The sequence below is a fragment of the Neodiprion lecontei genome, chromosome 4, assembly GCF_021901455.1.
Source record: "Neodiprion lecontei isolate iyNeoLeco1 chromosome 4, iyNeoLeco1.1, whole genome shotgun sequence".
NCBI lineage: Eukaryota > Metazoa > Arthropoda > Insecta > Hymenoptera > Diprionidae > Neodiprion > Neodiprion lecontei.
In genome coordinates this window covers 1,895,143-1,909,244 of record NC_060263.1, presented here as the reverse complement: position 1 = coordinate 1,909,244, position 14,102 = coordinate 1,895,143, and the positions used below count along the sequence as shown (strand labels likewise).

General features: G+C 42.5%; 1 long non-coding RNA gene and 1 other non-coding gene across 3 annotated transcripts in view; both read left to right on the top strand.

The window, feature by feature from the left end:
* LOC124294175 overlaps positions 1 to 14,102 on the top strand; it is a 96,471-nt gene that overhangs the window by 36,993 nt on the left and 45,376 nt on the right. Inside the window, exons 1-2 of one of the 2 annotated variants that reach the window (XR_006904089.1) lie at positions 4,197 to 4,324; positions 7,519 to 7,594. This is a non-coding gene — a long non-coding RNA (uncharacterized LOC124294175). Of the gene's footprint in view, positions 1 to 4,196; positions 4,325 to 7,518; positions 7,595 to 14,102 lie in introns of those variants that run through there. The other variant, XR_006904090.1, reaches the window with a different exon arrangement.
* On the top strand, positions 8,335 to 8,407 carry Trnav-cac. The gene has a single exon. It is a non-coding gene; the product is annotated as a tRNA-Val (tRNA).

Below are 14,102 nucleotides of genomic sequence, written 5' to 3'. Positions count from 1 at the left end.
TTCAGAAATAGTTAAAATCATTTTCGCGAGTTACATTGAATGGAAAATGGTAAATTAATACTATTACTAAATATCACTAAATATTAACATTACGAGCTTAAATTATAACACAGGCGTCTTATTTGTTCTTTCAATAACTATCAGGCGTGATGATTTTGAGCTTCTTTCGGACCACCCCAACGTGTACGTGTGTGTGTGTGTGTGTGTGTGACCGGCTTATTCTGCAATTACGTTACGTTTTTCCTTGCTCTTGAGGGAAACTTAAAGAGAAGTAAAAAACAAATGATATTTTTCACACGCAGCCGATATAAATGCTCCTGCAATTTCTTGCGCGTATTTTTATCTTTTCTTATCTCCTTTTTCTTCTTCTTCTTCTTCTTCTTCTTCTTCTTTTGGTTCCTCACCCGTGCGCTTTAAATAGGAAAAAGAGATACGGAGAAGATGGAAGCGCACGCGTGTGTGTGACCTTACTTGTTGGGCCGAAGGAGCTTGCGGGCTTACGAGCATATAATTCTTCGCTTAACTTTCGGTGCCCCTTGGCCAAAGAAGACCCGAGACAAAGGACGCGAGGCGTCGGGACAGAGTCGATGTTCCAGAGTCGATGACGCTCGTTTTTGTCGCGTCTTGTTGTTGCATTTTATTTTTATTTTTCCATTTATTTCTATTTCTATTTCTATTTCACACCGATTTTCATTATTTTAATACTCCCGCGTGTTATACGATCATTGCAACCCGACGCGCGGCGATGACAATCCTCATGTTCGAACGACCGCTCGATGTACATTTTCAAGGACCTGTGTGAAAATTTTTAAACTTGTCCTTGTTTCGCTTGCCAAACGTAGGATATATACGAGGATTTCGTTTTCTTTCGCTTGGCTTTATTGCGATATTGAGAAAGCGTAATACAATCCCTAAATTTTCATTTCACAATTCACAATTCATCGGTTCAAATTTCAATAATTAAATCCTGTAAAGTCGTGAGATAAAATCTCTGTGATCAGTTATTTGTTTACCTCGAGGATGAAATATATCGTTTGTATAATTAAATCGAAGGTGAGGGAAATGAAATTGCGACGAACGTTATCTGAGACGTAAAAACTGTTGACTTTTTTTTTTATTTTTATTTTTTTTTTTATTTTCATTTCTTTTGTTTTCGCGAGGAATCTCCGAATTTGCGAATCGCCGTTACGTACCGCAAGTGAAAAGAAGAAACAGCGACAGTTTGGAAAATCGCCAGCAATGTATAAGCACCCTCGTATACTCTCAATATACTTGATGTAATATATAACGTGCCTATTGTATTTACGATGACGATTATACGCCTATAACCGTAAGCAACGACCGGACATTTCATCTTGGCGCGGAGAGTCGAGTCTCGCGTGAAAAATTGTCGGAGACGAGACCGTGGAGAGAGGAAGTTAAACAAAAATTAAAAATTAAAAAAAAAAAAAAAAAGAAACAACCAAGACCGAAAACGAAAAATACTACCAAGGCTAAAAAGCGGCACGCACCAAACCATATTCCTGTGATACAGAAATGATACGAAAGCGGTCGTTCGCAGCGGACGGACGAAAATACTCTGTGATAAAATAATATCCCGAGCAATAGCTCTCGGCCACGATTATTGTCACTCTTGAATATCGTTTTATTCATAAACAACGCGTCGCGTTTTCCTTGTGGTTGAATTATGCCTCAGGGTGGTGCTATTTCGGGTTTTGGTTTATTTTATTTTATTTTATTTTTATTTTTTTTTTTTTCTATTTCAATGCCTAAAAAGAGCGAGCGAGGGAGAAGGGGAAAGAAAAAGAGAGTACACATGCACGGACAGTCAGGGAAAATTCTTGGATGAATTCTGAAATCACGTTCGTCGTTGTTTGCGAATATTTCGAAAATTTTATTACGTTATTCTTTCTCTCGTACATACTACTTGTGGTAGGGAAGTCGGGCAGCAATTTTATGAAAGTGATTTTAAAACGGCTTTAGGATGGCTGTGAGCCGGTCCTCGAGCTTTCTGTTTTCGCACTGCACGTTGCAATTTTGCAGAAACAATAAAATACTAATCCAAATCAAATTCACATTCGTGGTTAATGATTCGGAAGCCCTCAGGTAAGATATTACATGGAAGTGTGACAATTTTTTTTTTTTTTTTAATCACTACAACGGATCCACCACTACAAATTTTGGAAGTCTAACCTTGAGTTCGCTATCCATGACCCAAAAAACCCCCGCCCACCAATTTCCACCAAAATCGGAACATTTTTAGATTTTTTCCACCGTATTGAATCGTTTCGACCGTTTTGAATTTGGCGATCTGACTTCAGATTCGTGATAGGCCGCTCAACTAACCGACTAGTACCAATTTTCATTAAAATCTGACGAGTAAGAATTTACCTTTCCCGAATTGTAAAAACCGGTGATGGTAATGGTAATAATAGCGTATAATAATTGTTATAGTAATAAGAAGAAACAAAGGTGTCATCGCCTTCCCGCTCGGTACCTGCAGACGTAATTTTTCCTTCTTCGCTTCCCGCAGCCCTCCAACGAATCCGGAAAAATGTCGTTGACCCATATTTCCGAATTGTTTACCGCGCGTCTTGGTTCACTTGATCCAAATCCACCCTCCAGCCAGTATCGCGTGTCAACCTTCGGGGAAATGAATTACAGGGGCAGCTTCGGCTTATAGGTAGGGAAAAATAAGAGCCGAAGCAGGGCGTAAAAAAAAAAAAAAAAAAAAAAAAAGAAAGGAAATCACTCGCCTGTGCCAAAAATCTGGCAAAACATCAACGGTTATTGTTTTATACTCTCAATTGAAACATAATAACGGAGAAAGCGTGTCGACGGTAGGAGTGTCGATTTCAGATACAGTAGTTCGGTGCAAAAGTCTGCACTCCAACTGAAATGATTCGAGTTAAGTGTTGAAAACTTCAGACGTCCGCAAGTGGCCGTCTCGTAAAAGGGCGAAACGTGACCGTATAATTCGCTGTTCGTACCGCGCGCGTAAGAGACATTCTCAATAGGACAAGAATAAACGGTCCAAAGACGAGCACATTCACAATAGGAGATGAATAAACGGTCCACAGACCTCGCGGTCAGTTTCAGTTAAATTCTGCCCGGTCATTCTTCGATTGCCACCCTTGAAAGTCTGCGGTCGTGACCAGGGTACCAGGATAACAGGATACCTCGACGCTCACGAGGCCCTCGCACACGTCCTCCTCGTCGGGTGAAACACGTGGTGATCGGGAGGTCGAGTAAGCTTTCACAAGATGGCGGGTGTCGTTGCCCTCTGCGCAACTCGAGGTTCGTTGTATACCGTTGGTGTTATGCAATCTTCCCCAATAACAATGATCCCGCTTCTGCCGTACCTCTGATGCAGGAGGTGTTACAGTGCCTACCACCACAGCAACTTGCCGGATCCGCACCTTGTGTAGAGATCGATTCACACTAGCTGACTCACTCCGTACGCGGCTCGTTTGCCGATTGCCCGTTGCGTCATCGTGGCCCGATTTCGGGCCCATTTTGTTCCCCGGGTTGCCGGCCCTGCAAGTGTCGCAATTAGCGCGATTAACCAAAAGCCCGAGTATCGCAACGCTTATTACGAATGTGAAACTCTACTCTTGGCGTGCGGTTTTAGTCCTCATCATCGTCATCGGGTTCGAGCCGTAAGAGTAACTACACGTGTGCGTACGAAATCGATGTTCGCTCGATGGTGTAACCCTGGTCTCGGTCACCTCTGCATTGTGTTCCTCGATACGTCTTGTTGTCGGACTCGTTGCGCACCACGCCTTGTAAGAATTGGGATGGATGGAATGAGAGAAGAAACGATTCTAAGAGACACCGTGTAACTTTCTCGGTGTCGCAATAACTTGCCTCAAATAATTGACAAAGAGGGGCACTCTGCTCCGGAGAACGTTAATTACGGTTCGAGTACGGTTGAACTCGTTATAGTTTTCAGCCAGGCTAGACGATCGTGACGGATATCGTTTCATCCAGGCCCGGGTCAAGACACTGCGAATTGTGCGCTCAATCAGAATCCACATTTAACCACATGTAGGTCGGTTCAAACAACGCTCGGTAGAGATCTCTGCTCCCACGCTGATCATTGATGCATGCATGATTTTTCCCACACAGCTCGACGAGCGCTCTGGAATCGAGCACCTTCGACGCGAGCTGTGGGACTCTTCGTCCTGCCGTACGAAGAGCGTTATAAATTGATGCTCGACGGTGAAGTCGGTTATATCGGCAGTGTACCTACCCAGCATGGAGTTCACGGAACCTTGTTCTTTCTACGATTCATCTGGAATTAGAAAGTTCGTTATGTATACCGGTGTGTATATTTTATTGTATATATTATGTGTAAAACAAAACAGAGGGAAAGAGAAAAATTTCGTTTCGATCAATCGCGGAGCGACGGTTTAAACGGTCCGCCCTCATCCGGGGAAGACGCGGAACGTATTCCGCGCTACGTTTTCTCCGCTCTCTCCGAGATCGTCGTTGCACTCGGCGGTCCTTGGGGTCACAGATCACGGGGTCGTCTCGAAGTTGGCTGCTACTCGACGGCGAAGCTGCTCACGATCGTGACGTGACGCGCTTCCACGCCGACTCGTCGACAGCTGATCCCATCCGATTGCGAAACGTCCCGGCTTTGCGAAATCGTCGTCTCTTCGAGAGACGCGCGCACTACCAGCTGCCGGTTCTCTCGATGCATGTGCAGCTCCATTTTTTTCCCCGTGTAACTTGACTCAGCCTCTCCGAGGAGGAGGAGGAGGAGGGAGTGGTGGTCAGTCGGTACTGAAAGAAAACTCTCGACCAGGTGTGGCCAGGCTGCATCGGACCGCTGTAAGTAAATTTTGGTCGTCCTGGAAACCGAGAGACCTCGGATGACTCCGTATGGTCGTAAACGTGGACTAGTCCGTACGAGATGTATCTTTGGGGGAACTTATTGAGGCGTTAAAAACAAGTGGAGCACAGCTGCTGGACGCCAGCTTTCGTTTTACTTTGTCATATTTCACCACCCTCCCTGACCTTATACGAGATTCACGGTCTCCGACGTGCGAGCCAATTTATCGGTGGCGGTAAAGCTCGTAGAATACCAATGGAATCGTCACGAGGCATCGTTGCTTGGAAATATTCCAATTCCTTTTTGAAATCAAAATCAAGTCAGGCTGAGGATTGTGATTTTTTGTGCCAACCACCCTCGTATCGTCGTCTGGATCTTGCAACGCACTCTCTTTGTATTTCGTTTCGCGTAGTTTTTACCATCGCGTTAGAACGCAAGCAACCGAGTGATAGACACCGTATCTCCTCTCGGTGTATAGCGTGTTTATTCGCCGTACCTTAAGACCGGTGTTGTTACGAGAGTAGGGGAGGGAGAGCGCTGCTTGGTAGGAATGGAGGTTACCGAGTGAAAGATATCCAGTGAAACCGAAAGTCCCATTCGTTCTACTTTCCATTATATGCAACGGTGTAAATAATTGGGTCGTTATATTTTTCTATATACCACATCAAATAATTATCGCTTTCTGCTTCTCGTCGTGATCGTTACGCTCGGAAGTTGCAATCGTCGCATTCGCACACACACACATACACACAAACACGGTTTACAGAGACGCGACGTTACGTGACGTAGGTATTCGAGGTTGGTACTCGGCAGTTCGGCTGAAACCTATCTTCGAATCAATCACCAAAACGGCAGTCTCACCGATCATGCATCATCACGCCGCTCTGCGTCGATCCTTTACGTAACTCGATCGAGTGAGATCCGATTTGTTTATCTGGGTCGCAGGAAGTAAAAGTAGTCGCAAATCACGAATTTCATCTTGGATAATACGCGTGTAGCAGCGCGTGCCGTGCCAACAATATGACGGCCACGTTACTTCCGGGCTGAAACATTGGCAACCGCAATCAAAGATCAGGTACCAAAATAGAGGGTCATTGATCTGTCGATACGAGGAGTGTCTTGATTGTTTCAACGTTTTAATTTTCGTTCCTTTTTTTTTTCTTATTTTGCGCAGAACCGCCGACGTGGGATGCGGAAATTGAGTGGAAAGTGAAAAGGGAAAATTTTAAAAGTGAAAAGTGAAAACTGAAAATCCGTTCAGAGATGGGAAACGATTGAGACAGTTTGCTGCTGAGTACCAGTCGGGGGAATTGAAACAAGCGTGGCTAATGACCGACCGGTTGGTTGGTTGGTTCGTTGGTTAACCGGTGAAATATTGCTTAAACCAGGAAATTGAATGAAATGAAACGCGAACAGCGTCGAGTCGCTGCTGCTGTTGCTGTTGCCGCAGACGGGCTCTCGGAAATTGCACGTTTTCCCGCGAGTTTATAATAACGAAAGTGTGTCGACCCCGCGACTCCGCTCTTTCTCCCTCTCTCTTTCTCTATTCAGGACTTTGCTCTCTGGTACCCAGCGATGCAGCAGCGTGACGGAATATTGTAGGATCACACCTATCTCCTCATATATGTGTGTGCGTGCGTGTGTGTATTTAAGAGCTTGCGGTCATTTAAGTTGGAAAATTTGTTTTCGGATTTTCACCAACGCTGCTTTTGTTTTTAAAGATTTTTTTAAGACATACTCTTTTCACACATATATGGAGAATTCCATGCGAACCGGACCAACGTCTGACCCTCGCCACTTCTGATTTTGTTTAAATAATTATCCGTACTTTTCGCACTTTTTTTTTACTCAACTGCTCAATTATTTATAAATATTTACAGTGATATTGCGAGAAGGACCCTTTTTAAAACTCTCATTTTAAAATATTGTCAAAACTTTTATCTTTCGCTTTGAACATATTGCTAGATTTCGAATAGAAAATTTCGGAATATCGAGGCTCCGTCACTTTCTCCCTCCTGCGCAAAAGTAAAAGTTCCAAACGTAACGAAACGAACGAACGATCGTTCATCGACCTTACGACACTAATTGTAGGTAGGTTACACAGATACCCGAGGTGAACTGCACCGTGCGCAACGCAATCCCTTTAATGCCGCGAAATCTTATCGAGCGTTGCCTTCCTTGCCTGTGCGTGGGCGAAACCGAGACACACCTACGTAAAAATTATAGGTATACGCAAGCGCGAACATACGTGTATGCACACCACGTTGTGCTCTCTATTCTCTGTACGTACCCCGGACAATCCAAATGTTTTGTAATAAATCCCGACGCGGACTACTTGTTTCAATCGCACTTTCATGTTTGCAGGGATTAAATTCTTCCTTTGGCATTATAATTTAAAGCCATGAGAACCCGCGGAGAAACCATGCGGCGGCTAATGGCTTCTTGAACCATTTACATACCGACTGTGTTGCACTCGCCTTATTACGTACGCTGTAGGGTGGTTCATTTTTTAAATCGATGGTTTACTTTTCCAAAGTGCCACTCAAAATATTTGTGAGAAATAGGTACTGACAAAAGAGCTGTCGCGTACATTTTCCTACTTCCACCTGGTTTTACGACAGTTTTCTTTTTTTTTTAATAATATTATCCGGAAACTTGACCATGAATGAAAAATGTTTCAGGGTGAACCAAGGCGATGACTGGTGCTGATGCAGTGCGAGAAGACGGTGCGGAATGAAAACCGATCGATCATCATCGGTAAGTTTAAACACGCTTGAGTAATGAATTAATTTGTTCACTGTCAAAGTTGACGCGATTCTTTGAACGAGCCTTTCTCTTCAATCGGCTCTTCTTCTCCCTTCATGTTGGCTGGTAAAGGTCACAAATAAGAGAAAGAAAAGTAGGCAACCTCTTTCGTGATTTTGCGGATCATACGGTTGTTCGCGTATGCGCAGAACCGCGTTCTTCGGGGAATACTCGAGAGAGCCACCCTTTCATCATTTTATCTCGATCCATGTGCTTAGTAGGTATGCTTATACATGCGCGGGTCGGCTGCCTTACTGCACTCGGTGTAAATTGCTGTTACGATCGTTCAACTCGCCTTGTTTCAATACCTCTTTCCAATTGACTTGTACACACGTGTAGTAACCTCGAATTGAAAAGAACAAACCAACACCTTGTTCAACCTCTTTGTTTTGCTCTCTTTTAAAGTCGTAACTCTTATAATTTTCATCGATTATAATTTCCTCGATATTATAATTTTTGTAGTAAATCGATTCGACGATGAATCGATGTACGTACACACATATATATATATATATATATGTATAAAAAAAAAAGGAAAGCGAAGGAATAGATATATGAACAAAAAACGCGATGGACAGAATTACCGTTATAGTAACCAAAAGTTATTCCCCGACGATACTGAGTTCTATCATTGAAGAAAATCTTTACGACTTACAGTTTGGGTAGAATAGTTGCGTCAATATTGGTACAACGTTTCCGTAGTGTAGTGGTTATCACGTGTGCTTCACACGCACAAGGTCCCCGGTTCGATCCCGGGCGGAAACAATTTTTTGTGAAATTTTTTTTTTTTGCTTTTCTCGTCCCAATAACGCTTAAACAATTTTCCACCGTCGATACCATTAATTGAAAAATACTCGTACAAGATTAATTTCTTGTCGCGTCTCTTCCCCTCTCTCTCTCTTTTGCTATTTTTCTCTGTAAAGTATACGTATGTATAGATTGGGGTGATATAACCGAACTATAGAGAGTGATATAACTGTAAAGTCTTGCACGTCTTGGAGATTTCTTACCGTTTGATTTTTCGAGGAAAGTGTATAATCAGTGAATCAAATTGTCGGTGCGAGGAGAAAAGAATTCGGAATTAGAAAATGAGATGGATAAAAAAAGAGAAAACGAGGTTAAAAACAGTCGCATCAATGCTGATTTATTTCTTAGACCTGTAGATACTTGTGTTTTTTCATCTATAATGAAAGTTGAATAAAAATGTGTGTATTTTAAATGGCAAATCTTACGGACCTTGAGAGAGAGAAAGAGAGAGAGAGAGTTTTAGAGTTGAGATTTATATTTATTTATTTGAAACTAACGTCGGGGCGTTTCGGTGAAATTTTGAAAAAATTCAAAATTCGTATCTGGACCGTAATATAGATATACCGGAAGTTGTTTTTTGCGAAACTCGCCGCTCGACGCTGCAATAAATTGGCAACCGTAATCGCCCGAGTGTTCCTTCAAGGCGAGTGTTTCGCTGAACACTCTCGGTGTACAACAACACTGGTCAAAAATATTTTGGAACAAGGAAAGTGCTCGCTAATTTTGAAATACGTACCTATCTACCCTCGTTATAAAACCATATTTATTTTCATTCGATCGGGTCTATTTTTTGTGTCCAGTTTTGTCGACCAGTGTACCGTAACACTATATGTATATATAATCTAATTTTTGTTCATAAGAACTGTATTTTTATGAGAAACTAAAAAAATCATATAACAACAAAACTTTCCGTATCTAAAACATTCCAATATCAATTCCACTGTACTACATCTTGTCTCTAACGTAATGAGTTGAGAGTTTTCACCGTACGCGCAAAAAGTGAATCTTTCTCGACCAGTCTAATTTTCGCATCTTTTCTTTATTGTTTATAAATCTTCGTTACGGGATGGAAATTTCTTCCTACGGTATGATTCCAAAACGTCGCTGCATAAATGCGTACCTGTAAGCTTACACGGGGATAAATAATGAAAAATAATGATTAAAAAAAAAAAAAAAAAAAAAAAAAAAGGAAAGGAGGAGGAATATTTTCAACGAGCACGTGGATCAGTTTAGTTCTCTTTGTGCGCCGTGTCGATGGGGTCTGGAAGACTGTATCGCGAGGGAGGGAAACCAGCCAGGTTCGTCTCAAGGTCGGTTAGAGGCACAAGGGCAGTCCCAGTCTAGCCTGAATCCGACCGCGCCCTCCGAGGTCAGGTTCTCCTACCCTGGCCCTCGCCCTTCCTTTCCCTCCCTCCCTCCCTCTATTCTCTTTATCCCAACTGTCCTTCCCACGTACAAGTCTCTCGCGCTCCTTCACTCGTCACTTTCCTTCTTCTTCTTCTTCTTCTTCTTCTTCTTCTTCTTCTCGTACATTTTTCCTTCCTTTTTCTTTCTTTGGGTCTCGTTTTCTCTCCCTCTCTCTTTCTCGTGCGTAAATTTGCCGTCCAACGTAGAAGCCTCTGTCTTCTCTTCTTTTCTCTTCTCTTCTCATCTCTGCCCGGAGCCGAGGTCACCGATCATCATCGTCACTTTGCGCTATTTCGTCTCTTTATTAATATTTTACGGTTTGTCACGGAAAGAAAACAATTTTTTATTTCTTCGATACAAGCGCAAAAGTTTTATTTAGGTATAAAAATACGCCTGTTAAAACTTTTTATATTAACATTAACAGGTTGCGCGTTGCAATTTTTTTTATTTTCCCTGAGAATGGTTTTTCGTCCCGTTTAATTTTTTCTAACTTGTTTAACGATGCGTCGCACAGAAAATTGACAGACGTATTTTTGTGAGGAATTGAACAATCTACAAAGAGAGGTCTCTTAACATTTTATGATAAATATACTATTTCAAAAGTTATTTGAGGTCGTTGTATAAATTTTGACCCGTTACATCTGTTGAATTGTTACACCTATATATCAATAGATTCGTTGACTTTAAAAATAATTGATCATCCCGAGTTGCGGGTACCAAAGTATTATATATCTTTTTTCATATAAACGGAACAAGGAGATGAAACGAGTTGGACGTATAAGGAAGAATAGAAAAGCGAGTGTTTAAAAGTAGAGGAAGATCTTTTTATTTTTTATTTTTCTACGATCCAGCAAACGATAAACAATAATTGTATTTCTAACGGACTTTAAATGCAATATCTTTGCGATTATATTACGCAGTCGTCGGTTCGTTGTTCAGGGTGAGCCTGCTGCCGGTAGTTGCAATCTTGTACTGCATGTACCTATGCATACATGTATGTACGTATAATATACATATACAACGTATGCATATAAGTACACGTAGCTAAGAGAGCATGGCAGCGGGGTGAACGTGCTTCGTCAGACGCAAAAATCCCTCCAAGGTCGGTGCATCCCTCTGTCTGGACTCTCCGATCCCAGTTTCCCTGTCTCTTCTCTCTTCTCTTCTCTTCTCTTCCCTTCCCTTCCTTTCCCTTCTCCTCCCGCAGGCGTTACCTTCCCGCACGAGCTTTTGCACGTCGAACCGGATGAGAGAGTAACCACAATCTGCACCCACGCTCTTACGATCGTGAAGCACGCGACGGAGGGAAGTTTGAAGACGCGGTCCAGGGTGCGAATCTTTTATACCACAGCGATTTATAACGCCGCGAGTTGTTACACGTAAGGTGACTGTTGTACCAGTTACTGACACTCTCACCAATTATTCATCTTTTTTGGTTCTGTCTGTTCGATCGTTGGTTATAAAATTATTTTTTAAGAAAAAAAAAAAAAATAGAATTTGCAGTGTCCGGACGTGTCGGTAACTCGTGGTACGCTTACCTTGATTGGAAAACGATCTTCTCTTGGGTCGATCGCGTGTGATAGTTTTTAAAGCGTTACGATAAGATGGGATAAAAGACCTTGGGTCGGATATGAATATCACGGTCCAGGAAGAATCCGAGACGAGGACACCGCGATATAGTAATTTTTTTGTTCGTCGGTTCTGCAACGCTGCACAACATTCGTATCTGTTATATGCATGCACTTCTGCTTCGCACTTCAAAAACGAGGGGACTTAAAACGCTGTAACCGTAGGTTGGAAAAACCACCACGACGATGTCGTTCATTTTTAATTTATTATCGTTGTACCTACATCGATGTTCAAGTTTGGTCTAATCGCCTGATAATTTAACATTTTTTATCGTGTGCATGCATGTCACATCGTTATTTCGAAAATATCTGTACACCTGTAATAATGATTCTAATTACCGAAACCGAGGTAAATTTGATCATTAGGATTGACCTACCACATTACGATTTTTATTACATTACATTATTACATCGCGCAAAGTTTCGATACCGCATTTAACATATTATCTTATGGATAATTCTAAATCCGATGCTTTGGCGCATCTTTTTAAACCACTCACACCTAATTGGGACTTGTCGCAACCCTTACAACCGGCCTCGTGATCGTCTTATAAAGAGAGTTGTGTTTCTTCCGAACCAAATTGGGTGACAATCTTCCGTACTTTCGTATATTTAACCGTAAGAGTTGGAGTACACAGCCACATTGAAATAAGTAAATATCTTGTCTACAGACTAGACGGACTGGATCGTTATACCTTACTTAGGTTGGGTTAGGTTAGGAGACATGTTTTGGAGAGGCCGAACTCGAATACGATTCTTCATTATATATGGTGTATTCCATATAAAATAAGGCTGTTCGTGCAGGCTGTCAAACACTGTTTCCGGCGGGGATGTGGTCGGTACGAATTTTCGAGGTTAGAATCTAAAATAATTGAGGCAGCGACTCGGAAAAGCTTGGGAAGCATTTGTTATCGAGTCGGAAAGTTGATCCGTGAAAGAACGGTCGGAATTCAACGCTCAAGCTCTTCGAAAATTCAAACGTACAAATTTTTTCGTAGGTTGGCCCGCCTGCGTGACGGACAAGAATATCCAATGAGATTGAATTGTTCGGCGCACGCGCGATTGATTTTCAACTTTCGTAGGTATACGACTGGCACGCGGTTACCACGGGAATTGATACGGAAGAAACAAGACGCATCGAGTTTCATGTGTCGCAGTCGCGATTATCCGTGCCACGGTGCCGCACCGCTATCCCTTTGTTGTTCAATGCTACTACACGCGTAAGGGCAACGCACTCGGATCGTACGTTGGTGGGGGTGCGGTGGGGTTAGAGAGGATACCGATGCAGACGTGAAAATAAAGCAAGAAGCGTAAAATGCAAATAAAGCAAAGCTCTGCCGCCCTTGGTGCGTCCACCCCCCCCCCCCCCCCCCTCCCCCCCATTACCCGTTCCGCCATAGCCACGGTTTAATTCGCATCGCTTCGTGCAATGCGGCGGATAATAAGCGACGTGTCGTGCGGCAAGCGTTGCGATGCACACCCATAGGATATGTATATATGTGTGTGTATATATATATATATATATGTATGTATTACGTGCAGACGACGGTATTTGCCTTACATACCTTGCAGTGCAGATAATCTCTGTGTTGGTGTGCGTACGACGATGTTTATAACGTGTATATTATCGTCACCCGTTTTATTCGTCGTCACGGTTGCACGCGTGCTGAAATCTTTTATTATATATATATATACGTATGCATACGGTGCGAGTGTTGTATCACGTTAGAATGAATTTCAACACGATGCTGATGTAGGTGTACGTTACTTTCGTACGACGTAGATACGTACGTCTGATAGATGGATACGAATTGAAACAGGGGCGGGGTCGAAGTTCCGAAAGCGCCTGATTACGAATTATTTGATGGCGAAACTTGAAGTTGAGACATGTGAAAATTTTACGAAACAACGGAGTTTCGAATCGTCGGAAAACCTGTGGCTCATAGTTCGGAAATGCTGGATTTCGAAAAATTTTGTTACGAAAAGTAAAGTATCGATAGGGAAAAATTTCAAGAAACGGAGCTGCGATAGAGTTGAATTTCGAATTTCGACGAGTTCAAAAATGAGGAAAACCGAAAATTGGAATAATCGGGATTCCGAACGTAAACAAAGAAAGATCATCAAAGACGTCAAGTTTCACTCATTTTTGCACTTTCGGAACTTTGAGCATCGGTTTTCGGACCATTCGAAGCTTTGCTGTTTCGTCAAAGTTTGATCAAATTTGCGATTTCAACCCCGCCCCTTCAAATCTCACGCAGACGAGCAGAGGAGTGTTACGCTGTTTATACGTATCTAGACTGTAAAAATTAAAGTAAGCAACGCTCGGTCTGCTGGAGTTGCGAGCTTGCAGTGATCGTCGTATGGAATTGCACTTTGTGCAAGTCGGACGGTGCGCCGGACGGCGTAATTTAAGGGGTTATACGCAGTTGCGAGGCTCAAAAATAAGGTTTTTTTACGATTTTTTTGTGGACACAGCTTTTATTTACTAAGTACAAGTAATAGTAATTCTGAAAGAGCACACTTTGAAGAATATAATTTTGTATTACTCGTGTCAAAATATTGATGTGCACCGCCTCTGCAGATGATGTCCTGAACGACCTCCAAAAAAAGGCGCTCGG